Genomic DNA, 27,812 nt, shown 5'->3' on the forward strand with positions numbered 1-27,812 from the left:
GTATTTGCCATACTGGTGATTGCATTTTCTTTCCTCCAGATTTCCCCCAGATAAAAGAACCACAATAGCTATTCTCAAAAGCTCCAGTTAAACAAAACCTTTCAACAAAGTGTCTCAAAATATGGTCTCTTTCATTTGGATTGAACAGACAGCTGAACGTGGCTTCCTCCATTTCATAGATCAAATACACCAGAGTGGAGGTTTCTGTGATTAATATGGCTGTAAGGATCATTATCCAGTCTCCAAGTAGCCAAAATAGTCAAACTGGATACGTGATGGTTCATTTATTTCATAAATCTATAGAAAGATTAAGCTAAAGGAATGTGAGCAATTTATTTATCTTTACCTTTAGTTGCTATGCTCTAGGCAAGGATCATAGAAAAGGCAGACACAGCCAAAAGCTCACAGAAGCTTCCAATCCTAAAACCACAAATAGTCGTAGGTAAATTACTTACTCATTTGGTGAAAATAATAGATAAGAAATGGAATGATTTTAATTTTTAATAAATTTTATTTATATGTCCTAATCATAAAAGGTAGTACTTTAACACACGTATTGTTATAAAGTTAGAAGACACAGAAAATTAAGAAAGCAGAACAAGAAACCACATAATCCCATGAAAAAAAATGAAACCCTTATCACTGATAGCAAATTTTTGTCAAGTGGAAAGATTTTAACTGATGTTTTCTCACTAGAAAAAATATTCATATTTATAGGTAAAGAGTTTATAAAATAATATTAAACCAGCAAACTAAATGGGATAATATTGCATATATTGATTCGTAACAATAAACTTTTCAATTCAATATATCATAGGTTAATTTCCATGACATTTCACGGATCACTGTATTTTAGTGTATAGCTACATCATGTTATATCTGCTTCTGAAGGATATATTTTTTTCCTTAGTTCTAAACATCGCCACAATGAAACTGTTTACTGGTATGCACAATTTTTTTTTTAAGCAAAACTCTAGAATTGGAGAACCTTAGCTAAAAGTTCAAAACTCTTTTAACGCTTTTGAACCTTAGGTCAAATTGTCCTCTGGAAACAGCATAAATATTATGTTAAATAATACAGACTGTGAAAGGATTTCAATCTAAAGTGGACCTGGATGGTATGAAATAGAGATTTTCACATGTGCATCTCAGAAGAATGGAACTTCAGAACTGAGAGACTGATTTCCTTTAAGTACTTCATTTACAGAAGACCGAAACTTATTTCATGAGCAGTGAACATCTGACAAGAATGCCTCCACATCTGAAGCCAATGAATTTATTGCTGGGACCCTGTGTGGACTTCTTCCTCTTTGCACTCCGTGACCATAATACAGCTTTCCCAAACCCTCAAAGGACTCACCTGTAGCTTATTCTTGATAAACTCAATTTCTGGTAATTTGAGATTGCCTCAGTTAAGCTCTTTAAAATGAGTTGACAAAGCCAGGTAAGAAAGCGTTTATTTCCCAAAGCTTGTGTCTGTATTAGACATTATTGATCTAATATATTTTAACATTCTGTATTTTGTCAGCCTGGTAGCCCAAAATGACAGGAACATCAACAAAAAACAATTCTTGTTTTCTTTAAAAGTTAATGATTTTAAGTATAAAACTTTCTTACCCAAAGAAAACAAAAATACATGCATCCCTATATTTTTTGTAGCCTTATTTACAATGGCCAAGATATGGAAGCAATGAAAGTATCCATCTATAGATGAATGGATAAAGAAGAGTGATACACACACACACACACACACACACACACACACACACACAGAATGGAATATCACTCAGTCATAAAAAAGAATGAGATCTTGTAATTTACAACATGGATGGATCTAGAGGGATAATGCTAAATGAAATAAGTCAGAGAAAGACAAATACTATGTTATTTCACTCACATATGGAATTTAAGAAACAAAACAAAGAAAAAAAAGAGGGGAAAAAAAAGCAAGACTCTTAAGTACAGAGAACAAACTGGTGGTTGCCAGAGGGAACATGGGTGGGTAGAGGGTTAAAATAAAGGGCATCAAGGTATACTTATCTTGATGAGCACTGAGTAATGTATACAATTGCTGAATCATTATATTGTACACCTGAAATTAATATAACACTGTATGGTAATTATACCTCAATTAAAAATAAAGTTAATGACCTCAAAAATTTTTATGTTCATTACTCACATGTATTGCTTCTTTCGGTTGCCTTTCCAAATTATTTCTCCATTTGTTTTTCTGATCTTTTTTGCCCTCTTATTGACTTTGAAGATACATATCTATACATATATGTCATATGATATATATCTATGTATGCTATACATATGTAATATCTACCTTTTGTCTTCTACAAATACTGTTTCTGTTTCGTTTGTCATTTGTATTAATTTTGCTGGTTTTCCTTCTAGAGTGGTATATTCTGCTCCTCTTCATTTCCGTTATTATTAAGTAGTTTCTAATTTTTATATAGTTAATCTGTTTTTATATCTTCTAAGATGTATTAAAAGTTTTCCCTCTACCAAATTTCAAAACCCACTTTTTTATGTTTTCCTGGTTGTTAAAATGATCACGCGTCTAATTCATTAGGCAGTGTGATATAAAGTGTAAGAGATCTAAACTTATATTTTTAATGATGTACAATTATTCCACACTGTTCATGATTTCTCACTTGCCTTATATTAAAATATCGACTTTTTCATTAAAAAATATTTCTTCCTATGCACTAGTCTTATATTATTACTCTTAATTTTTGTGTGTATTGTGAAGCAGTAAACATATAAAGAATATACACGAAGAATATATATAAAGAATATACATAAAGAAAAGTACATATAAAGAATATACAGAATGGATATGTATAAAGAATCTACATGAAGAATATATGTATATATAGAATATATATATACAATAGCCAGTTTGCACAGCATCATTTATTAAATAATCTTTCCTTTCCGTGTTTTTTAACTTTCATTCTATAAAATATCAAATGTCTATATATACGCTGGGGTTTGTTTTTGGGCTATTTTATTTTATAATTTTATCTCTCCCTGTACCAACACTACAATATTTTAAAAACTTAATGTCTTGTAGGTTATATCCTCAGCTCTTCTACCATTGTCTTCTTCAGGGATGACTTGGATTATCTTCACTCGATTTTCCACATGATTTTTAGAATCAGCTTAGAGGATTTTTATTGAAATCAGAATTATATAATTCATTACAATAGTGAATACAGTTTTACTATCCAGAAAATGGGATATCTATGTTATTTTAGCATTATTTTATGTTTTTAAATTATATTTTATGATTTCTCCTAAAAGGACTTGCACATATTTTGTTAGATTCTTCGTTTCTTTATATTTTTTTGCTAATATAAATGGCATCTTTTTTTATAGCTAATTTTTGTTGCTCTCATACAGGAATATTATTGGAGGTTTTTATGCTTATTTAGTGTTTAGCATATTGATGAACTTGTGTTTGATCTAAATGTTTATCTGCAGACTCTCTTGGATTTTCCAAGTGAATAATTTTATCTATCACCTGAAAATTATCCTTTTTCTCTTCCTATTCAATCCTCATGTTTTAAATTTAATGTTTGTCTTGCTGCATAGACTAGGCCACCTTTCTTGACTTTTCTGGGGTCAAGAGATATGATACTGTGTTTCACAGTAGGAAATACAGATTTGGTTTTCATCACCTTCCTGGCACAGAGCTCCTAAAAGCTGATGGGCTTTTCTATGTGACAAAGAGCTCTAAAGGAGAAAAAGTCTTTTGTTATTCATAATAAGCCCCTTTCTACCACACCTGGATTTATGTTAATGAAGTGATTTTTAACAAATCCATGTGAATGGGTGTTGGTTTCCAAAAGAACCAACCTTGAAATTCGAGGGTTAGAATTTTCACCTCCTCTCCACATATTGGGGAGGTTGAATTAATTTCTGATGGCCAGTGGTTTAATCATCATGTTAAGTAATGAAGCCTCCATAAAAAACGAAATGGATGGGATTCAGAGAGCTTCCAGGTTGGTAAATATGTGGAGGTGCTAAAACTGGCATGGACAGCATAGAGCTCCTTCCTACACACCTTGCCCTATCCATGGCGTCCATCTGGCTGTTCCTGAGTTATATCCTTTTATAATAAACCAGTAATCTATTAAATATACCACCTCTTTCAGGTCTGTGAGCCACTGTAACAAATTAATTATACTCAAGGAGGGGATTGTTGGAACCTCCAATTTATAGTTGGTCAATCAGAAGCTCAGATAACAACTTGGACCCTTGATTAGCATCTGAAGTGAGGAGGAGAGGCAGTCTTATGGGACTGAGCCCTTCACCTATGAGATCTGATGCTATGTCCAGGTAGCCCAGCAAGTGTTGGAGAATTTCATGGTGGGGGGAAAACCCTCACCCATTTGGTGACCAGAAGTGTCAAAAGTGTTCAGGAAAGTATTGGAAATGAAATGTAGTAAGAGTAGTAAAGGACATTTTTTTCCCCTTTACTATAGGATACTCTTAGTATTCTATTTTTATTCTCTATTGGTTTATCTATACTTCTTTTTGATTATTTTTAGTGGTGCTTTAGGGTTAGGAATGTACATTCTTAATTTATGCATGTAGTAGGGTCAATATTTCACACTTTCACACTTTACTACTCAGTTCCTAAGTCACAATATTCTTCCTACTTTCCTACACGTTCCTTCTCATATTTTACACTTCAAAATCTCCATTTCCAGAATGCTATAACTTGCAATATTATCATTTAGTTTACCTACTTCCTTTCCTTTGCACTACTGTTATAATTTATATTTCTTATACATTATTAACTCTACATTACAACTGTATTATTTTTACTTTAAGTCATTTTCAGAGAATTATAAAAAGGAATAAATGCAAATACTTCTATGTTTATCCACTTAATTACTATTTCTAGGACTCTTCATTCCTTTCTGAGTTTTCCACTAGCCTCTTTTCCCTTCGGCCTGAAAACATATTAAAGCATTTCTTATAGTTCAGTACAGCTAAAGACATATTTTCTCAGATTTAATTTATCTGTAAATATTTTTCACTCTTGTTTCTACAAGATAGTTTGACTGAATGATAAATTCTGGATTGACAGACTTTTTTTTTATTGTTCAGAACTTTAAAGATATCATTTTATTCTCTCCGCCTTTTTTTTTTCCCCTAATGAGAAGACAGATCTTATTCATCCTATTTCCTCCCATGTAATGTGTTTTTTTCTCTTTGATTTCAGGATGGATGGATGGATGGATGGATGGATGGATGGATGGATGGATGGATTTATTTATTTATTTATTTATTTTAAATATTTTATTTATTTATTTGAGAGACAGCCAGAGAGAGAGGGAACACAAGCAGGGAGAGGAAGAAGCAGGCTCCCAACAGAGGAGCCCAATGTGGGGCTCCATCCCAGAATGCCAGGATCATGCCCTGAGCCAAAGGCAGACGCTTAACGGCTGAGCCACCCAGGCACCCCTGATTTCAGGATTTAAACTTTACTTCAACTTAAAGAAACTTGGTTATGATTTGCTTTGGTGTGGCTTCTTTTGTACTTATTTTGCTTGGGGTTTGCTAAATTTAGTAAATCTCTAAATCAAAGTCTTTAATAACATTTGAGAAATTTGGGGCCTAATTTTTTTTCAAATTTTTTTCTACCCAGTAGTCACTTTCTTCACTTTCTAGGCTCAAATTACATGTATGTTGGACCATTTAATATTATTTCAGAAATTCTTGGTATTCTTTTCATTTTTCTTTAGAAAACTATTTTTTTGCTGATAAAGCCTCATATTCATTTCCTCTTGTTTCTGCTGGGTCCAATGTGCAGTTAAGCACATATAGTTATTATTTTTTTTAATTTGTAGTATTTTTAATTCCTAGAACTTCTATGTTATATTTCATTGTTTCTATTTTGTGCTGCTATACTTCACTGGTTATTCTTTAAGGTTATATTTTCTTTAGATTCTAGTTTTTGAAGTACTTATAACTGCTGTTTTAAATCTTTGCCTACTATTCCCAATTTTATGCCATCATGAGGTAAGTTTCTACTGATTGCTTAAAAAAAAAAAGAATATAGATATATTTTCCTGTTTCTTTACATTTCTGGCATTATTGATTATATATGGGACATTGTGAATTACACTATGTAGATACCAGAAATCCTGTTGCCTTTCTCTGAAGAGTATTGATTTTTGTTCAGGTACACGGGTTGCTTACTGGATGTGCACCTTAAACTTGCATCGGCTTGGTGTTACAGTTTGGTAGGGCAGACCTATGGAAAGCTCACAGTGTTTACCAAACTTCTCTAACTTGTTAGAACTTAGCTTCCAAACTCTGTGTGTCCATGTTAATCTTATCAGAGCTTAATTTTAGTCTTTTTCTTACTCTAGGATATAATCCTTATTACTAAAGTGTCCTCTTGCTACATCTCAACTGGAAAGGGATGGTAAAGATATTAATGAAGATTTAAGGTCTCTCCACTTGGGCTGGACCCCAATGTCTCCAGCACTGCTCAGTCTTTACTATGTTTATTGCAATCTCCATCTCATAGCAGCCACTTTCTAAATCTATGGTAGGCTCCTCTTATTTGTAGTGCAGCCCTCAGCCAAGGACTTGGAAGAGACTTTCATACCCAACTCCGGGGTTTGCTTCTGCACCCATTTTTCCTTTACAGCTTTGTATTTAGCTGAATCCAATCATTTTAGCATTGGCCCTGGACTCAAAACTGTTTCCTCCAAGGCTCTGCTTGAATTGTTGCATTAGAGTCATGATGCTGCACTGGAATTAGAAAATTTTCTTCAGCCCAGGGCAACCCTGGGGCTTACCCTGAGAATTTCCCTTCTCTTAGGGATTACATTTTGTGTTGTCGCTTGTCCATTGCCTGATAAGAGTTGTCTTATAAAAATCTGTACAATTTTACAGTTGATTATAACAGGTAGACTAGCCCAGTACTATTGACTGCACCATAGCCAGAAGCAGAGATATTTGCACTAAAATATTTTAAGGTATTTCTTCCATTCACCTTTCTCATATAAATTTTAATACAATGTATTTGCGATGTATTTAAAATTTTGAATCCTTCTATTCTTGCCTAACACTAGAAGTATTCAACATTGCTTGAAATAATTATTAACCATCTGAAACACTTACTAAAAACAAATAGTTGGATTTGCAATAATTTTCTATATTTATAATACAGAACTGTAAAAATCTTCCACTTTGTAACTAATCTTGTTATATGCCATAACTATTGTTCTTTCAGACTTTTGTATTTAATCGTTGCTGTCAGTCACCCTGAAGCACAATACATACAGTTGTCTTATGAAGAGCAACTCAATTACAAATCAATGCTTATAATCTGAAGTGGCAAATGTGATTTATCCTAGTAATGGCAAATATGACACTCATAAGTAATAGTAGGTAATTGAAAGTGAAAAGGTTTCAGATAAATGCTTATTCACCTCTACTCTTGCCCTTCATTTTAATGTATTTGTAGCCTCCTTCACCCTTTTTAAAATGTATTACCTCAATTAAGAATTTAGAGGGCTTTGTAGGGGTGCCTGTGTAGCTCAGTCAGTTAAGCGTCTGCCTTTGGCTCAGCCCCTGATCTCAGGGTCCTGGGACTGAGCCCTGTGTGGGGCTCTCTGCTCAGCAGGGAGTCTGCTTCTCCCTCTCCTGTGCTCTCTCTTTCTCTCTCAAATAAGTAAATAAAATATTTTTTAAAAAGAATGTAGAGGGCCTTGCCGACTTAGTAACAGACTTCAGTATGATCTTTATACTGAGATAGCTCATGCTGTTACACGCATCTTTTCATTTCAGGTACTGACATTAGTAGCGGAACTCAGACATTGAATCAAAGGTATGTTCCTTAGTACATTGGACTTGAGGTTTATGTTTGAAAGCACTGTTTATCTCCTTTGTCGACAACATTTTAACACATATCGCATGTCTCTTCATAGCTGAACCCACACGTACGTCATGCTAGAGTTTGGGTTCAATTTCAGTAAAAGCTCCTGTTGTTTCCAACTGGCAGCAATACGCAGTAGTGTACTAGTAACCATTTAACCACTGTTTCTCAAAAACAAACAAAGAAACAAAACAAACAAGACAAAACAAAACCCTGAGCGACCCGCTTAGTAGAACTTGTTGGGAAGACATGTTCATGATTTGCTCCATGACACACAGGGCCTTTTCCTCAGTTCTTGGAGGATGACTGACAGTTCATTGGGTGCTCAAACATTCCTCCTTTCAGGCTTCAACTTCAGCTTTGCTTGATAAAGTTCTACAAAAAGGTCACTAAACACATTGTACATCACTTCTAATGTACCTTTAAAAAAGCCCTTTTTTCGTCCAATGAGTATTTAAGTAGTCATCATTTTGAGTGAAATTCACGAAATTTCAGATTTCTTGTTTTAACTTTTTTTTTCAGATTTAATGAGGTATAGTTGACAAAATTGTAAGATATTTAAAGTGTACAATGTGATGATTTGGTATAAATATACACTGTGAAAAGATTCTCACCGTTGTGTGAATTAACACATCCATCACCTCATGTTTACCTCTTTTTCTCTTTTCTTTTTTTCTTAGTAAATTTCAATTACGTAGCAATACAGTGTTACCAGCTATATCATGTCATACATTAGGTCCTCAGAACTCATTCCTAACTACAAGTTTGTATCATTTTAACAAACTCTTCCCGTTTCCCATAAGACCTTGGAAACCGCTTTTCCACTCTTAGAGTCTGACTTTTTTTTTTCTTTTTCCAGTTCCATTTATGTAATACTATGCAGTATTTGTCTTTCTCTGACTTATTTCACTTGGCATAATGTCTTCAAGGTTTTCTCATATTGTCACAAATGACAAGATTTTTTTCTTTTTAAAGGCTGAGTAAAAATTCCATTGTGGGATGTATATCCCAATATACATATACATGTCTGTTTTTATACTAATACTATACTGCTTTAATTACTATAGCTTTTTAATATAACTTGGAGTCAAGAAATGTGATTCTTCCAGCTTTGTTCTTTTTCAAAATTGCTTTGGCTATTCAGGGTCTTTGGGAGTTCCAGATGAATTTTAGGATTGCCTTTTCTCTTTTAACTGTGAAAAACACCATTGGATTCTGATAGGGATTGCATTGAATCTGTAGATTGCTTTGGGTAGTACGGAAATTTTAATAATATAAATTCTTCGAATACATGAGCACAGAATATCTTTCCATTTATTTGTAATTTCTTTAATTCCTTTCCTTAATGTTTTATAATGTTCAGCATACAGATCTTGCAGCTCCTTGGTTAAATTTATTCCCAAGTATATTATTCTTTTTGATGCTACTATAAATGAGATTGTTTTCTTAATTTCTCTTTCTGACAGTTCATTGTTGGTGTATGGCTACCTTTTTAACATAAGGCTTAATATAGATCTTTGGTGCTTTTCAGAACCACAATTTGTCTGATTTAGTTACACATACACCCAGATATATCCTGAAAGACACACACACACACACACACACACGTGTAACATTTCTTTCTGAAGTTCAAGCTTTCTCAAACCTTTACCTAACTGGTAGAACTAAAACTACGAAGTACTATAGAACACATTTTTTTTTTTGCTTTCAGGATGGCTATTTGGTATAATTATTTAAATATACTAAAATATAAATGAAAAATTAATAACTTGAAGACCATCTTGTTATTCTTAGAGAGGATTACTCTGACCATCCTTATTTTCTGTCACCTTACTTTATTTTTTATCAAAACATTTATGACTATTTGATATTATTTATTGTTCCATTTATAACACTTGGAATGGGATGTAATAGAAAATAAGGATATATTGGGGCATCTGAGTGTCTTAGTCAGCAGGGTGTCCCACTCTTGATTTCAGCTCAGGTCATGATCTCAGGGTTGTGAGATCAAGCCCTGCGTTGAGCTCTGTGCTCTCCATGCTGGGCGAGAAGCCTGTTTAGGGTTCTCTTTTTCCCTTTTTTTCTGTCACTCCCCTCTCAAAAAAGGATATATTGAATAAATTAATAACCTTGGAAAAATTTATTAGCATTTGGAGTTCTCAGCCCTCCACCCAAAAATTTCCACTAAAATCGATTAAAAAAACAGATTAACAAATATTCTGAACTTTACTCATGGAGATATTTAAAATATTTGTGTCATAATGCTGTACAAAATAAGAAAGTAACTGAGTTGCTACATTTATCTAAAGTTAATTTCAGGTGCTCCGTATGACTACATTTTAGGTCATGATGTCTATATTTAGTTAAAATCCATTTAGGAGTTTAGCGCGCTGAAATACTAAACAGAAAGATAGATCTAGCTAGATATACTTATGTTCATTTATATAAATGATTGCAAAAAGCTTTTTCATTTATATTGAAAGTTCTTTCTGAAAAATTCTAGAAAATATTTTGGACAGTCCCCAAATGGTCACATAATAGTATTTCACATTTCCTCAAGAATGGGGATCTGATCTGCATCCACGTGATCACCAAGGGCCACTGACATTCTCTGGTGCACACCAGGCCGGTCTATGCCCTCTTGCCTATGACCACCATTCTTGCTGGGTCCTAAAATGTTAAGGAGGAATGGTGTACAATTATTCTACATTTACTGAGAATCACTGTTGCTGGCAAAGACTGTAGCCTCTGCTAAGTGGTGCGACTCTTACTTTTGCCTCCTTCAAGGTGACCAAGTAGCATACCAGGGTCTACTACAGATTCCCAGGAGGCACTCCAGACACTAGAGTGATCTAGCACAATGTGGCAAAAAGTCACTTCTTGTATTGCAGCAAAGTAGTTTTAGTTGTGCATTGATACCAGAGAGGTGAACTGGCTTTATTTTATTTATTTATTTTTTACTAATCATCTTTTTCCTGGGAACACAGAAGTCCATGGGAATAGCTGAGAGTATTCTCAAATGACAGATTTGGATCAGCCTTTTCTTTGTCCCTAAGACTTTACAACATGATAAAGCTTAATATATTTGGTTTGTTTTCTTCATAGGATTAGTTCTTCTCCAGCTTCATCCCCAGTCATTCATTCAAACTGATTTTTAATAACTCTCCTTCCTTCAACCCTCTTTCCCATTAGTTTATGAAACATAAAACAAATTTTAACCGCCACTGTGTAACCACTACTCTGTTGTTAGACAGTGGGTGGTTTAGTTAGTTTTCTTTGAGATCCAGGGATCCAAAAACAGTGGGCGGTTCAAAATCTTCCTCCTGGGGCGCCTGGGTGGCACAGCGGTTAAGCGCCTGCCTTCGGCTCAGGGCGTGATCCCGGCGTTCTGGGATTGAGCCCCACATCAGGCTCCTCCTCTATGAGCCTGCTTCTTCCTCTCCCACTCCCCCTACTTGTGTTCCCTCTCTCGCTGGCTGTCTCTATCTCTGTCGAATAAACAAATAAAAATCTTAAAAAAAAAAAAAAATCTTCCTCCTGCTGTAATGAAAACCTTGAAGTTTAAAGCTATTTTCAGGGTTAGAGTTCAGTTAGGTATGTATGTATAAATGTATTTATTTATTTAAGAGGTTATTTATTTAAAATAGAAGATGGGTTATTTGGGTAAAAGTTTTGGTAAATTTTAGTCTTAATATATATTTGAAAATAGATATTCTTATCTGATTTTTGCTTATTGATAATCCCTTTCCTAATCTCAAGAAAGCAATTTCTTTATTAAGCTATTTCTGTGGTAAAGTAACTGTTGTTTTTTAAAATGCCTCCATCACTTGCTATAAATACAACTAACTATACTAATAATATATCCCATAAAAATACCAAAACCTCATAATTCTTTTAAAAATCTTTACTTCAGTCCCCTTGTTAGCAGATTATTGTTCTCACAAAATTTTGTAATTATTTAAGCTTTCAAAGTTTGAATGCCAAGGTTTAGGATCAGGCTTTGAAATCTTACACCCATAAATTTTGTGTATGTTATATATACAAAACAGCTCCTCCAGTCTAACATGAGGTATTGGCAGCCTCGATAGTATGTCATCTCCCTATCTTACCATTCACAGGGAATTAAATGAATGTCAACCTTCAAGAGTTTCCATAAACCCATGGAAAACATTGTTAATTATATCAGTTCTTCTTGGCTCTGAACTAACCAATTCCTACTCTGTGATTCAGTGAGTTGTACATGCCAATATTACGCTGTGTCCTTGTCAACATTAATGCACCAGCGACTGACATTCAAAATTAGCTTTCTAATGTATTTATAATTGCCGAATAATTTTTAATCCTTTCATCCATTTTCCTTGTCTCTTTCTCCTACTTTTTACTAAAAAGGCAAAATAAAATATGTATAGTAGATAAAGCAGTGTGTATGTACAGATGAAAACGCCCAGACTAACTTGCCAAAAGAATTGGAAGGCACATTAATGTAAATGTTTAAAGAATTTATCTTATAAGCCTGTCAAAACAACCTAAAAACAGGTCTTATATAAGACTATGCATGTTGAATCTGATTTATAAAAGAAAATTATTATGATCCTCTTAATCATTATCCTCATCATCCCAGATATGATTATTGAATGCCTATCAGGAATCAGGTAATGTCCTAAGGCCTTTACTAATTTTATTAGTTTCCTAGGGCTGCCATAACCAATTACATGAACTTGTTGACTTTAAACAATAGAAATTTATTCTCTCATAGTTCTGGAAACCAAAAGCCTGAAATCAAGCAAGGTTATACTCTTCCTAAGAATATAGGGGAGATTCCATTCCTTGTTTCTTCCTACCTCGGGGGTTGTCAGCTTCTTTGAGGTTGTGGCCACATATAGGACCTACCAAAATAATCCAATCGAGCTCATCTCAAGATCTTAATTTTTTTTTAAAGATTTTATTTATTTATTCGACAGAAAGAGAGACAGCCAGTGAGAGAGGGAACACAAGCAGGGGGAGTGGGAGAGGAAGAAGCAGGCTCATAGTGGAGGAGCCTGATGTGGGGCTCGATCCCATAACGGGATCACGCCCTGAGCCGAAGGCAGATGCTTAACCACTGTGCCACCCAGGTGCCCCAAGATCCTTAATTTAATTACAACTGCAAAGACCCTTTTCTAAGATAACATTTATAGGTTTTGGAGATTAAGGCATGGACATATCTTCTTGGGGGACACTAACCTACTATGCTTGCATTATTTCTAATCATCACAAATATGGCGATCAACTGAAAATGAGAGAGGTTAGCAATTTTTTAAGGTTGCACAGATCATGAGTGGTAGGACTGCTTAATAGAACTCATCCCATTGTATTCTGTTGTGTTTTGTTTCATTTTTATTGAGATAGTGACGAACAAGTTGTACATATTTAATGTACACATCTTGATGAATTTAAAGATATGCATACACCTGTGAAACTGTCACTATTGCATTTTACTTATTCATGTATTCATTTGTAACACTCTCTGAATCAAGGTGTATGAGACACCTTATTCTGTATGTTCCCCATGCCTTACTTGGAAGCTTTAAGACAGACAAGGCACTAAATTACAAACTATTGAGTAAATAAATGTATGAATTCTCACCAGCAACTCCTCTACCAATAACAAGCAATGGCAAATATCCACATATTTTACAGCTGTTTTACATAAACATTGTAAAAAATCAATAGCAAATGCTAACCTCTTTCCAAGACATTTAGGATCAAAATTTAATTATTTATTTTTATTTTTTAAAAGATTTTATTTATTTGTCAGAGAGAGTGTGCATGAGAACACAAGCAGGGGGAGCAGCAGAGGCAGAGGGAGAAGCAAACTCCCCACTGACCAAGGAGCCTGATGTGGGGCTCTATCGCAGGACCTTGGGATCATGACCTAAGCTGAAGGCAGATGCTTAACCAACTATGCCACCCAGGTGCTCCAAAATTTAATTCTTTAGACTTAGTTTCTCAAAGAACAAGCTCCAAGAGATAGCTCTATGAATAGGAATCGACAATTTCTCACCTTCTTCCTATTCATTTTTTGTTATATTTTTAAAAGTCAGGGATAACTGAAAGAAGATGACCTTGACAAATTACCTCTTTGATCATTAGGCACAGCCACTGCCACATATTGACTGGTGTGGAATATGTACAGAGCAGCAAGATCCAATTTGTTTCCTAGTTATTGCTGGTGACTGAAGATAGTTATTTGTTTGTTTGTTTTTCCTCAAATTGAGTGATGATTAAAGATGGCCAAACACCACATCTGAATTGCTTAGTCACTGGGGCAATTGTTTTGTGAATGAATCATTCAGCCTCCCTTTCTCTCCTTGAGGGAATTTAGTCACACATTTCTTTTTTTTTTTTTTTTTTAAAGATTTTATTTATTTATGTGACAGAGAGACAGCCAGCGAGAGAGGGAACGGGAGAGGAAGAAGCAGGCTCACAGCGGAGGAGCCTGATGTGGGACTCGATCCCGGAACGGCAGGATCACGCCCTGAGCCGAAGGCAGACGCTTTTAACGACTGCGCTACCCAGGCGCCCCATAGTCACACATTTCAAAAGGCAACTACAACTTTGGTAACATAGAGGACTAGGATTGAAAATTGTGAGATCTGATCTATTTGATGAATAATTTTCTCAAAGTTACTTTTTTTTCCCCTGAGCTATTTCGTTCTGTTTTTTTCTTTATCATTGATATATTAACCATTCTTATGCTAGCTAGGGCAATTACCATCCTGGTAAACCACAATGTTTTATCGCAGACCTCTTGTTTGATTCAGATGTACTTTCTTCTTGGGTTGCTTCAACATTGGGATTCCTTATCTGTTCTCTAAACATTCCTGAGTTTGTCAAGAGGGCTTTGGGCATTGCAAGGAAGATGACAACCAAATTTCTATCATAGGTCACCAAAAGGGAATTGGTATTGGAATCAGATTCATGGATTTGAGAATGGAGAGATTTGAAGGAGTTCAGGGAGAGCAGAATGTTAGGCTTGAAATCTAATTGAAGTATATCATTGAAACACCCTGATACAGATGTACATTAAGCCACAAGAAACTAAACCTTCCTAGTATTTCTGATGTTCAATTTCTTAATTTATAAGATGCATATTATATTATACTTCAACTAGAGTTTGTATGAAAATTAGATGAGTAGTTCATGTTAAGCATCTGGCATAATGCCTGGAATATATTAGGTGCTCAAATATCATAACTTAAAAGAAGGTGAAGTAGGGCAGATAATTTCAGAGAGTTTTATCCAAATTTTGAGCAGAAATTTTATCATGCCATTATTAATTTATTACCTTTGTAAGTTTTCCAGTGCCCAATGTTTACTCTTCAAGCATACTAGTTCAATAAACTAAAATTGAGAGAGCAGATAAGTTGCTTAAGGAAAAACTTGCATTAACCAAATTTATGACACTGGCAGATAAAATCAGAATGCTAATTTCTTAATTTTCTGGTTAAAACATAATTGTCATGCAGTTTGAAGTATTTGATCCTTATTATTTTATCTCTGTTGGCAGACTTCAGGAGAAACCAAATCATAATTAGAATACTATGTGGAATCTGAATAAGGAAGTGTAGATGAATAGAATTTTAATTACTGTCGGGTTTATGTAGTTCAATAGATTCATCTCCTCAACATGGGTGGTCTTCTTAGCAACACTGGAATGTTTGAATTTCATTGTCTACTTTTCCATTTCCTCTGAATGTTGGTTGGATGGATGTTACATTTATTTGTTTCTATCACTCAAGTTTTAAGACCAACCTCCTGGCAGAGCAATCTCTCTTTCCTTCAGGATGTCCTCCGTCAGAAATAGTTTTTACTTGCCAAGAGCAACTCTCTTTATAAAACATTCTCATCTTTCAGCATTTATTCATTGTGTGATTTTTACACTACAAGTGTTAGAAAGCAATCTCATTTTTTTTTGTTTCCATAAATCTTGGATAACCTCTAACTGAACACACTACTTAATTTTTTCTGGCTTTCATGAAAAATAATTGACATACCTCTCTGTAAGTTTAAGGCATGCAGCATGATAATTTGATTTTTATATATTGTGAAATGATTACTGCAATAAGTTCAGCTAACATCATCTCACATACACAAAATGAAAAGAAGAAAAAATTTCTCCTTATGATAAGAACTCTTTGGATTTGCTCTCTTAATACCTTTCCTAGATATCACACACTGATGTTACCTATAGTCATTATGGTACACATTACATTCCTAGCATTTATTTATCTTAAAATTGGGTGTTTGTACTTTTGACAATTGTCTCTAATTCTTCCTTCCCCTACCCTCTGCCTCTGGTAACCACAAATCTGATCTCTTTTTCTATGAGTTTGTTTGTTTATTTATTTATTTAAATTCTACATATAAGTGAGATCATACAGTATTTGTCTTTCTCTCTGCCTTACTTCTTTTCATTTAGTGTAATGTCTTCAAAGTCCATCCATGTTGTTGCTAATGTTAGGATTTCCTCATTTTCTTATAGCTGAACAATATTCCAATGTGTGTGTGCGTGTGTGTGTGTGTACATAATTTCTTTATCTATTATCCATTGATGGACACTTAGTTTGTTTCTATGTCTTGACTATTGTAAATAATGAGGCTTTGAACATGTGAATGTAGATATCTTCTTCAGTTAGTGTTTTTGTTTCCTTTGGATATGTTCCCAGAAGTGGAATTGCTGGATCTTATGGCAGTTCTATTTTTAATTTTTTGAGAATTGTCTATACTGTTTTTTTGTAGTGGCTATACCAATACATAACGCCACCAACAGTGCCCAAGTGTTCCCTTTTCTCCACATTCATGCCAACATTTGTTATCTTTTGTCTTTTTGATGATGGCCATAACTAGCTGATACCTCACTGTGGTTTTGATTTGCATTTCCCTATGACTAGTGTTGCTGAGCATCTTTTCACATACCTATTGGTCTTTTGTGTATCTTTTTTGGGAGAAAAATGTCTATGCAGGTCCTTTGTCCATGTTTAAATTGAATTGTTATGTTGTTGTTGTTACTGAGTTGTATGCGTTCTTTATATAGTTTGGATATTAATCCCTTATTAGATATATGGTCTGCAAATATTTTTTTCTCATTCTGTGGATTGTCTTTTTACTTCTTTGGATTCTTTTGCTGTGCAGACACTTTTCAGTTTGATGTAGTTCCACTTGTTCATTTTTATTTTGTTACTTATGTTTTAGGGGTCATGTCCACAAAATCATTATCAATATCCAAGTCAAGTATCTTTATTCTTATTATGTGTGTGTGTGTGTGTGTGTGTGTGTGTGTGTGTTTTAGGAATTTCATAGTTTCAGGTCTTACATTTATGTCTTTAATCCACTTCAAATTAATTTTTGTGAGTGATGTAAGATAGGGGCCCAGTTCCATTCTATTACATGTGAATGTCCAATGATCCCAGAACTATTTATTGAAGAGACTGCCTATTCTCCATTGAGTGTTCTTGGCTTTCTTGTCAAATATTAATTGAACATATGTGCTTGGGATTATTTCTGGGCTCTAGATTCTGATCCATTGACTTACTGTCTGTTTTTTATTCCAGAACCATACTGTTTGGATTACTATAGATTTATAGTATATCTTGAGATCAGAGAGTGTGATGCCTCTCCTCTTGTCCTTTCTCAAGATTGCTTTGGTGATGCCAGGCCTTCTGTGTTTCCATAGAAATATTAGGATTATTTTTCCTATTTATGTGAAAAAAATGTTATTGGAATTTTGATTGAGATTACATTGAATTTGTAGATTGCTTTGGGTAGTATAAATATTTTAACAATATTCATTCTTCTGATTCACAAACAGGATATTTTTGCATTTGTGTGCGTCTTCTTCTATTTCTCTCATCAGTCTTGAAGTTTTCTGAACAGAGATCTTTCATCTTAAATTTATTCTTAAGTATTTTATTGTTTCTTTTTTTAAAGATTTTATTTGTTCATTTGAGAGAGACAGCGAGCACAAATGGGGGAGAAGGGGGAGAGGGAAAGGGATAAGCAGACTCCCCACTGAGTGGGGAGCCCAACGAGGAGCTCTATCCCAGGGCCCTGGAATCATGACCTGAGCTGAAGGCAGATGCTTATTGTTTCTGATGTTATTGTAAATGGGATATACAGAAAATTCATTATTAATGTATAGAAATGCTACTGATTTATGTTAATGTTGTATTTGGCAACTTTAGTGAATTCATTGATTAGATGTAAGAGTTCTTAGGTTGAGTGCTACTCATTCTCCTCATTTAAAAATGGAGATGATGATATTATCTTCCTCATATTTTTTTTGAGAGGCTTAATAAAATAGTACTTTCAAAGGCCTTATCACAGTGTCTGCCGTAAGTACTGACTCAGTAAATGTTTTTAAAAACTCTAATTCCCCTAAGATTTAATATTTTTTCTATGACCTGAATTGTCACAAAAAAAGGAATTCTGCTATAGCAAGATTTTTCATAATACATATAGCTTCCTCTTATGTGTAACAGTTGCCCCATGATCATTTGAAAGAATAAAGGCCACCTTTATTTTGATTAGCTGAAGAAAGATGCTGGAAATTCTGAACTTCACTTTGTAAGGGTACCTGGAAGTTGGAGCCTTAGATATCTATTTCGAAGTGGAGTCAGGCAAACTAACTAGGATAATGCACACAAATGATCTTTAAAAATGTTAAAACATGTGGCATATAAAAAGGGTAATCATTATTCTTAGGAAAAGGATGGTAAATTTGTATATAGCATGAGAACAGTACATACAACAGCGAGGCTTTCTGGAGTTGGTAAAGGGACAGATTCCACAAACTTCCATGCAATTCCTCTGATAAAAAATCTTAAGCAATCACTTGCTTCTTTAACAATAAAATTATCACAAGGCAATCTAGCAACATAACAAGACAAAGTGCTCTGGTTGTTAACGCCTTCGGGTGACATCTCCTGAAAAAATATCTCCCCTACGGAGATTACGGAATGGTATTATTCTTGCTTCTCTATTTTCATATGCAGCAAGAAGAAACTACAGGCTAATGAATCAACACGTCACTTATCCAGCCTCCTCCTTTCAGCAGCCTTGCTTTAAATAATCTCCTCTTTGAATTATTCAATAATTTCACCAGAAGCACAGCAAGGATTATTAGTCAATCTTTCCTACACCAGGCATGGTTGGAAGGCTTAATAGTTTGAAACTTAAAATTATTTCTTAGTTATGTAAATGCTGTGATCTATCATTTGTTCCTGAAATGTTTCATAAAATAGTGAGGCTGAAATAAAACTTTCACTTTGAAACAAGAAACCATTACAATAAGAAGAAAGCAGTCATAGGTTTATCAAGTAGATAAAGCAGTCATGGGGCTGTTAGTCAAATACACACATATTAAAATATACAAACAATGGAATTCTTAGGAAGAAGTGGATCCCAATGCAAACCACCTCTATACAAATTTGGCCATCTTTCAGCTAAAAGCAATCTATTAGAAAGTTTGTTTGTTTTTTCTTAATCCATTATTTCAAATTGAAACCCCAGAAATTTCTTTCTAACAACATCCTTGTGTAGAACAGTTGTCCCATACATGACTTGGTTGCTGCCATCTTGGGCAGAATCAATTTGATCTAGCTTAATCTAGGCTCATGTTGCAAGTCACTCTAATTGCTAATAGCTTCTGTTGCTCACAATATCAGAATGGACCAGAGCATGCGTTAGTAGTTTACCTCTTCAAAGATCAGAGCCTTTATGCTTATCTGCTTTGTACTTGTTTGCCTGGAACAATCTGGAGAAATTATCTTTATTCTAATGGAATTATGTGCAATCAGTCTGTGCAGGTCTAATATGTCATGTCCTGACATTGTAGGGAAGCAGATGCAGGGTGCTTCTGCTTTGAGATCAAACCAGGAGAGAGAAGCAGGCACGACATAAGCAGTTCTTGGTAACCAAAGAGGCTTAAGCTGAAAAATTAATTAAAAGTCATGCATTTAACTACACATGTTATCTTGCAGGGAGTTTTAATTTTTTTTAACAAAATATTTACTTAGCATCCCAAAGAGAAACAGTACCAGACATCTGTGAGATAACCTCAAAAGCTGCTGAAGCATTATACATTGATTTCAGGAGCTCAGTTAGCTTTGCTGAGCATGTCTATGTGCAGTAATGTAGTTGGGCATCGTTTGACTTCTCTTATATAGCTAATAGTCTATGGATGGTCAACCTTGCTCATAATTAAATAGAAATGAAAGATGGGGAGTAAGAAATGAGGTATAGAGGGGCACCTGAGTGGCACAGCGGTTAAGCGTCTGCCTTCGGCTCAGGGCGTGATCCTGGCATTATGGGATCGAGCCCCACATCAGGCTCCTCCTCTATAGCCTGCTTCTTCCTCTCCCACTCCCCCTGCTTGTGTTCCCTCTCTCGCTGGCTGTCTCTGTCGAATAAATAAATAAAATCTTAAAAAAAAAAAAAAAGAAATGAGGTATAGAAAACAAAATGAAAATGATTATTCTCCATGCCTCCATTGTAGGCTTCCAAACCTGAACTAGGATAAAACATGGGGATAGAGGGGAAGTTTTAAATTTGGATTTAGATTAGACACTTCATTATGTAAAAGTCATTGGTCACTGGAAAGGTTTTTGGATCTGCCCCAATTTTTCCTGGGTATAGGGAAGAACAAGTCCATAAAGTAAGTTTAACAGTGAGAGACAGAGAAGGGGGGTGGGGGAGGAGAGAGAGAAAACTTCAAAGCTAAGCCATCTGTTAGATTCAGCTCATTCAATAAACCTGTTACACATAGAGCAGCTACTGACTATAACAACGTATGGATAGATGAATCAATGCATGAGTAAATAGATAAATAAACGAATGCCTTAAAATACAGGAGTTCCTTTTTTCAAAGTCAGGTCTGGGTTAGCATAGTCATAGGAAAAAACAGTGCAACTTTAGGGGTTGCTAGAATTAGAGCTGGATTGGCCATGCCTCTTTTTCTCCTCTGCTGATTTTTCTCCCTGGGTAGTGGTTTTATTCATTTAGAGGCCATATTTGGACAATTACACCTCCAGAGAGGAAAGGAAACTTAGAAGAAAAATAAAATCCCAGAGGAAGGCTCCATTAACTTGCTTTTTGTCATGTGCCCATAACTAGACAAATCACTACAATGGAGGAGGAGGGGATAGTGATACATGGTGACTGGTAAGCCCACCAGGAGACAAGTGCGTGCAATGGGGAAAGAGTTGCTCCTCAAAGAAAATGGGGCATGGTGGAAATATTCTGGAAAGACAAAAATACTAAGGGTCTATTCCCTATGCCCTCCAATTTTGTTCCTAAAAAATAATTGCTAAAGTGCACCATTCACTGGTGAGAGGGATGACAGATTTATGAGCGTTGAGAGCCAACAGTTTTTGTCAATGACTGTGATGACTTACTGACAGCCACAGTCAACAATGTCTGGGGAGAAAGAAAGAGTAATAACTGCTCTGAAAAATAGGCAAGTAACACTTTGTATTATTACAGGTAAAGAAATGCTGCTCATTACTCAGAAACTCTACTTCCTAATACGAATGGCAAGTTCTTCAGGCAATTCTCAGGAGAGGTTTGTTTATAAGAGTATCTCCATTAATTGCAATTTTTTTTCCTACTTGTATATATTCTATATAGAATAAGAACTAAAGTATATTAACTGCATTTCAGAACACAGAAGTTATCAAACATTTTATAATGTATTTGCTTTTAGTTGATTTATCTGGATTTGTAGGGCTAGACTTTTATAGGCAGTTTTGACAAGAATATAATTTTCCAGCAATTTAAGTAAATTTCCACTATGTGAATGCTGATATCTTGGGTATGTCTTCATGATCCTAATACTCGTCTTACCACAAAAGTACAAATAGCATTAGAATAATTTTACTTTTTTTTTTTTTGTTATTGTAAAATGAGCTTATTTTTTAAGACTTTATTTTTTATTTTAGGGAGAGAGAGAGAGAGAGCATGTGCACACATGAGTGGGGGTTGGGAGAGGCAGAGAGAGAAAACCTCAAGCAGGCTCTGCAGTCAGCATGGAGCTGATGCAGGGCTCCATCTCACCACCCATGAGATCAGGACCTGAACTGAAATCAAGAGTTGGGCATTAACTCACGAGCCCCCTAGGCACCCCCACATGAGCTTATTTTTGTACTACAACTGATAAAATTCATTTCCAAACCTTTTTAAACAATCTAAAAAATTACAGAAGAAAGTTACCTGTAGTTTGCTTGTTTAAGATTTTATTTATTTATTTGTCAGAGAAGAGAGAGTGCAAGCACAAGCAGGGGCAGAGGCAGTCAGAGGGAGAAGCAGGCAGATGGAGAAGTAGGCTCCCTGCTGAACAAGGAGCCCCATGCAGGACTCAATCCCAGAATCCTGGGATCATGACCTGAGCTGAAGGCAGACACTTAACCAAATGAGCCACCCAGGCATCCCTACCTGTAGTCTTTTAATGGTAATATTTTTCCTATAAATTATTTTCTGTATATTGATTGTGTAACCAATTGCCTTACACTTCCTTAGCTTTTAAAAAACATTTTTAGTTAATTCCATTGGCTTTTCCAAGTATTTTATTGGATTTTATTTCTAACTTTCAATGGGATTCTTTATTAATACTTGGTTATTGTTTAATGCTGTGTTTAAAGCTGCATGTTTTCATCTGGATATTTATATTTTTTTCCATGGGTACTTCTATTCTTTGGACATTTATAGGATTCTTTTTATTTTGAAGTTTCTTTTTATTTGAAGTTCAAGAGCCTCAGGATATATTTTATCCATTTTTCTACACTTGTTTTGTGCTTTTCTAAAAATTATGGAGGTTTTTTTTCTAGGTTTTTGTCTTTTCTTTTTAATTTGGAAAATCTTTACTTAAATTTGAACACTTTTTGTATTTTATTTGTTCGATTCTCTTTAACTATATTTTAGCTCTCTATTGTCTGTCCATTTCTTTGCTTTTTAAAAAAATTATTTGTATCTAGCCTGCTTAAAATCAAATTCCATTTTCTTCATTGCTGTTTTTATATGTTGCTATTTCTAATTTAACTTGAAATACTATAGTGTCATTAATTTTGTCTTAAATTTCTTTATTTCTTAGTTGGAATAATCCCTTACCAATTTTGTTCAGTTTTATCCTTATCTCCGACCTTATATGTGCTTTAGTTTTTTCTTCTTTTCTTAATGGGTTTAAGTCAACACTTTTGCTTTACAGAGGAAGAATTTAGGACCACAGAGATTGAATGACTTTCTAAAAGTCACAGTGAGATGGATTACTCGACACATCTCTCCATGTTGTCTCTCTCTCTCTAAAACTACCATTTTAATAACGATGTCTTAGACAACAAGCTATAAATTTTGCAAATTCAAAAAGAAAAACACAGTTTAAACAGTGAATTGTTTATTTACTGGCTCCATAAATAAATACGGTCATGTTAAGAGTTAGTATAAAGTGAAATAAACCAGACCCAGAAAGACAAATACTGTATGATCTTACTCATACATGGAATCTAAAAGGTCAAACTCATAGAACCTGAGAATAGAATGATGGTGGCCAGGGGCTGGGTGGTGTGGGTGGAAGAAATGGGGAATGTTGGCCAAAGGGTTACAAACTTTCAGTTCTAAGATGAATTAGTTCTGAAGTTCTATTGTATGACATAGTGACTACAGTTAATAATTTTTTTGTATTGTATACTTGAAATTTGCTGAGAATAGATCTTAAGTGTTCTTACCACTCACAAGCAAAGGTAAATGTGAGGTGATGGACGTGTTAATTAACTTGATTGTAGTAAGCATTGCACAATGTACACAAACATTAAATCATCATATTGCACACCTTTAAAAAAAGTGTTAGTAGAGCACAATGGTAAAGATAGAGATGTTGGAGCCATAGTCCCTGGGTTGGAATCCCAATTCCTCCATTTCCATTGCTGTGCCCCAGTTAAAGCTACTTAACTGCCCTAAGCCCAAGTGTCTTCATCTGTAAAAAAAAGATGATAATACCAGTATTTGCCTAGTATTATCAGTATTTACCAGTATTTACCTGGTACAAAGGGATGTTGTAAGGATTAACTGGGTTAATACATATAAAATCCTTAGACGTGTCTGGTAAATATCCCACAGGTATTATTACAGCATTGTTCTTATGGTATTGAAACATGGATCTTTTGGCCATGGGGATGAATCATCATAATGTGGTGAGTGATGAGGATGAAGATTGGCATCCAGAAGGCTACATAAAGATATCTGAGAGAAAAAAAAAAAAAAAGGGAGAAAGTATATGCTGCCTTACTGAGGTCCCTGACTCCTCAGGTATGAAAATGAGGTTACATTCTGTTTCTCGGTTACATGCCTGTTATATAAGCATTTAATTAAAAGACACATATAAGAAATATTATTAGGCACATTATAACAGCATTGGCAGGAGCAAGATGGTTCACTTAAAACATGCCAGGGTGCTTGGGTGGCTCATTTGGTTAAACCTCTGACTTTTGATTTTGGCTCAGTTCACGATCTCATGGGTCCCAAGATTGAGCTCTACATGGGGCTCCATGCTCAAAGCAGAGTCTGCTTGAGATTCTTTCCTCCCCCTCTGTTCCTTCCCCTGCTCATGCTCCATACTCTCTCTCTCTCTCTCAAATAAATAAATAATAAATAAATAAATAAATAAATAAATAAAATCTTAAAAAAAAAACAGATTACTGAAGAGAAAGGACTAGTTACACAAGTGTGGTCAGGGCAAATGAAGTCAAACTAGGTATGATAGATCATCATGTATCCTCAGGTGAACAACATCTGGAAATAACCGCTACTCTTAAATGCAAGGAGAGAGAGTGGTTGCCAGAATAACGTGAGACCTGCTGCTTTAAGGAAGTGTTGTTCCACTGAAGTTATGTCCCTCATAAAGAAAGACACCTAACACCAGCCTGTGCCAGGGCAAGAAAGGAAACAAGAACTAGGATGATCAGTAGGGGAAGAAAGGGATAAAGAAAGGGGGGCGGTAATCAGAAGGGGGAATGAAGCATGAGAGACTATGGACTCTGAGAAACAAACTGAGGGCTTCAGAGGGGAGCGGGGTGGGGGAATGGGATAGACTGGTGATGGGTCGTAAGGAGGGCAAATATTGCATGGTGCACTGGGTGTTATACGCAACTAATGAATCATCGAACTTTACATCAGAAACCAGGGATGTACTGAATGGTGACTAACATAATACAATAAAAAAACACTAAAAAAAAAAAAAAAAAGAAAGAAAGGAACCAAGAGAATAAACACCCCAACTTTTCTATTTTCCCATCGTCCAATTTCCTGCTTGTACCTCTCATTGACTAAATTCAGTGATAAGCCAAAAGACAAGGATTTCAGCCTCTAAGCTGTGTCCTGGTGGTGCTGTCAGCTGTTAGGTATACGTTAATGACTGTATTAGTTTTCATCTTTTGTCTGACATTCAAGCCCTCAGCCAAATAACTCCCAATTACCTTAGGGCTCTGGGGTAGATGATATGAATTGGCTCACTCAACATCTACTCTATCTGCCTTTCAGGATGCTTTCCTCTACTGCAGAGGCTGAAAGGCTATAAACCAAATTTCCTAGACTCACTGCAACTACTGGATACAAAACAGGTTTTACTGATGAGACGCATATGTGTGAAATTCAGAATGCAGACATTATGCAAAGGTTATCTTGCTGTTGCTGGTTGTGCAGGCAAACAAGGCGATGGAAACTAAATGCTGAGAGATAATTACAAAGCACACACTCCACCATGAAATGTCTATTCACCAAATTTGGAAGGGTTAAAAGGTAGTTCTGAGGTAGTAGAATCAGTGGTGGCAACATTTTCAGATCTCAGCTCTCCTATGTGGTATGGTCTTGAAGTTTATCCTATTCAAGATTCCTGCTATTTCAACAGTGCTTTCAGTAACTTTGTAAGCACATATTTATTTATCTACATCAAATACTTTGCTGCTTGAAAGAGCTAGAGTGTGTTTTGTTTCCTGCACTGAACTATGCCTAATACAAATCTCACTGTTCCTACTCTTAAGCACACAATATGCACTTCAGTGTTATGGGTCACTGTTGGGCATCAAATAAAACTCGAGATTCCCTGATTCTAACATCTTTGCTTGAACTAACCTTCCTTTCTGAAAACCTCACTCTATGTAATGCACTCTTGCTCATTATTCTGCTCCAGGTTCAGTGCCAATGAAAAATCCCTCGTGGGACCCTTTCCTCCCCTCCCCTCCCCTTGTCCTCCTCCCCTTTCCCCCTATTGTTCTCTTTCTCTCTCCCTCTTCCCCTTCCTCTCTTTCTCTCTCCCTCTCTCTCACTCTTTGTGTCTGGCTCACTACATACCTCTAAATATCTATAGCAATAAACTCCTCTTCCTTATTAATCCATAATATTTACCTCCTTTTCATATATTTATGTCCAATTCCCCTAAACGTATAAGGGCATACCTCAAGCTTCTTTGCATGTTTATTGGATTTTAATGCGTGTGTGACAAATTCACCAAGGCCTAGCCCAATGTCTTGGGTATAGCTATAGGTTGATAAATATTCTCAGGTTAATTATGGATGAAAGAAATTTTGCATTCCACATGCAACCCTAGTTTTCATAGACTCACAAACAGAAGCCTGTGATTTTCAAAATTGACACCATAAGACTGTGATATGTCATTGATATTCTTTAACATTAAAGCCAAAACAAAATGTTGAAGAAATTGTCAATGACTTCCAGTTGAAGATGAACGTGTGCTTTTTAATCATGAGGGGGGAAAAAGAAACTAAGATAATTCAATCAACTTGTGCATTGTTTTATATCTGGCTCAGAAACTAGAAACACACATCTGCCATTACTGAATTCCCAGAGAAGCATTTTTTGACTCCTAGAAAAAGTTGTTCTTTTTATGCCCTTATGTCATCTAAATATACAAACATATATTTCCCTGTTTGAATGTATATATTCAAACAAAAAAGTTTTGGGCTTTTCAAAAGCATACTACAGAAGTGAATAAATATTAACATGGATGGCTACAGAGAGTGAACCGTGCCAAGAAACAGAAATGGAAGAGAAAATGTTTGCAAATTAAAAATCATATAAATACAAAATACTTTAAGTGAAGATGCCTTTCTTAGAAAGGAAATTGAAGGCTTGTGCCCCATACTTGTTACCATACTTAACTATGTAAACTTGGGAGGATTGCGTACTGTCATTGAGTTTCATTTTGGTTGCACATCAAATGGGAAAACTGGATTTTATTACTTTGGTTCTCTTGAACTAAAGCACAAAAACCCCCAGAGAATGCTCCTGAATACAGACTAGATTTATAGCAGATGTTCATCACATCTTGAAAACACTCATGCCACAACTGAGGAACATGGCATGACAGCCAAATGATACTTTTGGCTTCTATCAATCATCTTGTGGGTCTGTGGCAAAATTAAAAGAAGGCAAAAAGGAAGGTGCAATGCTAGAAGACACTGGTTCCTGTCATAAGATGCCAAAACAGCTGCATGATTAAGAGGCATCCAGTTCCCTTGTCCACACAGACATTTGGCACAGAACAGTCCAGGATCCAGATGTTCAACCACAGTTAGTACTTTGTATCTGGAAGTTAAAGCACCATATAGAATAGGCTTTAACACATTGTTTTTCCTACCTTGTGATAGCTTTCATTTTTCTTTCTCTTTTATAATTCTCAGGACTGAATGTCTTCATTTTCAATCTGCAATTGATCATTTTAGGCTGGCTCGTATTTTCTATCCAACCATAATAAATATTACACTACAGGTTTGTAATCATAGTATTCATTTTAAGAAAAGTCATGGTTTAATGGAAACAAAGTTTGAATGTTTTTGGTTTAAAAAGTTATTTTCAA

The 27,812-nt window shown here is 35.3% G+C and overlaps 1 long non-coding RNA gene across 1 annotated transcript in view; it reads right to left on the bottom strand.

Annotated features, from left to right (window-relative positions):
• The window catches only part of LOC130544666 (uncharacterized), an 805,127-nt gene that overhangs the window by 153,622 nt on the left and 623,693 nt on the right, over window positions 1-27,812 (bottom strand). The gene's annotated exons all lie outside the window — the stretch shown is intronic.

The sequence above is a fragment of the Ursus arctos genome, unplaced genomic scaffold (genome assembly GCF_023065955.2).
Source record: "Ursus arctos isolate Adak ecotype North America unplaced genomic scaffold, UrsArc2.0 scaffold_23, whole genome shotgun sequence".
Taxonomy (NCBI): domain Eukaryota; kingdom Metazoa; phylum Chordata; class Mammalia; order Carnivora; family Ursidae; genus Ursus; species Ursus arctos.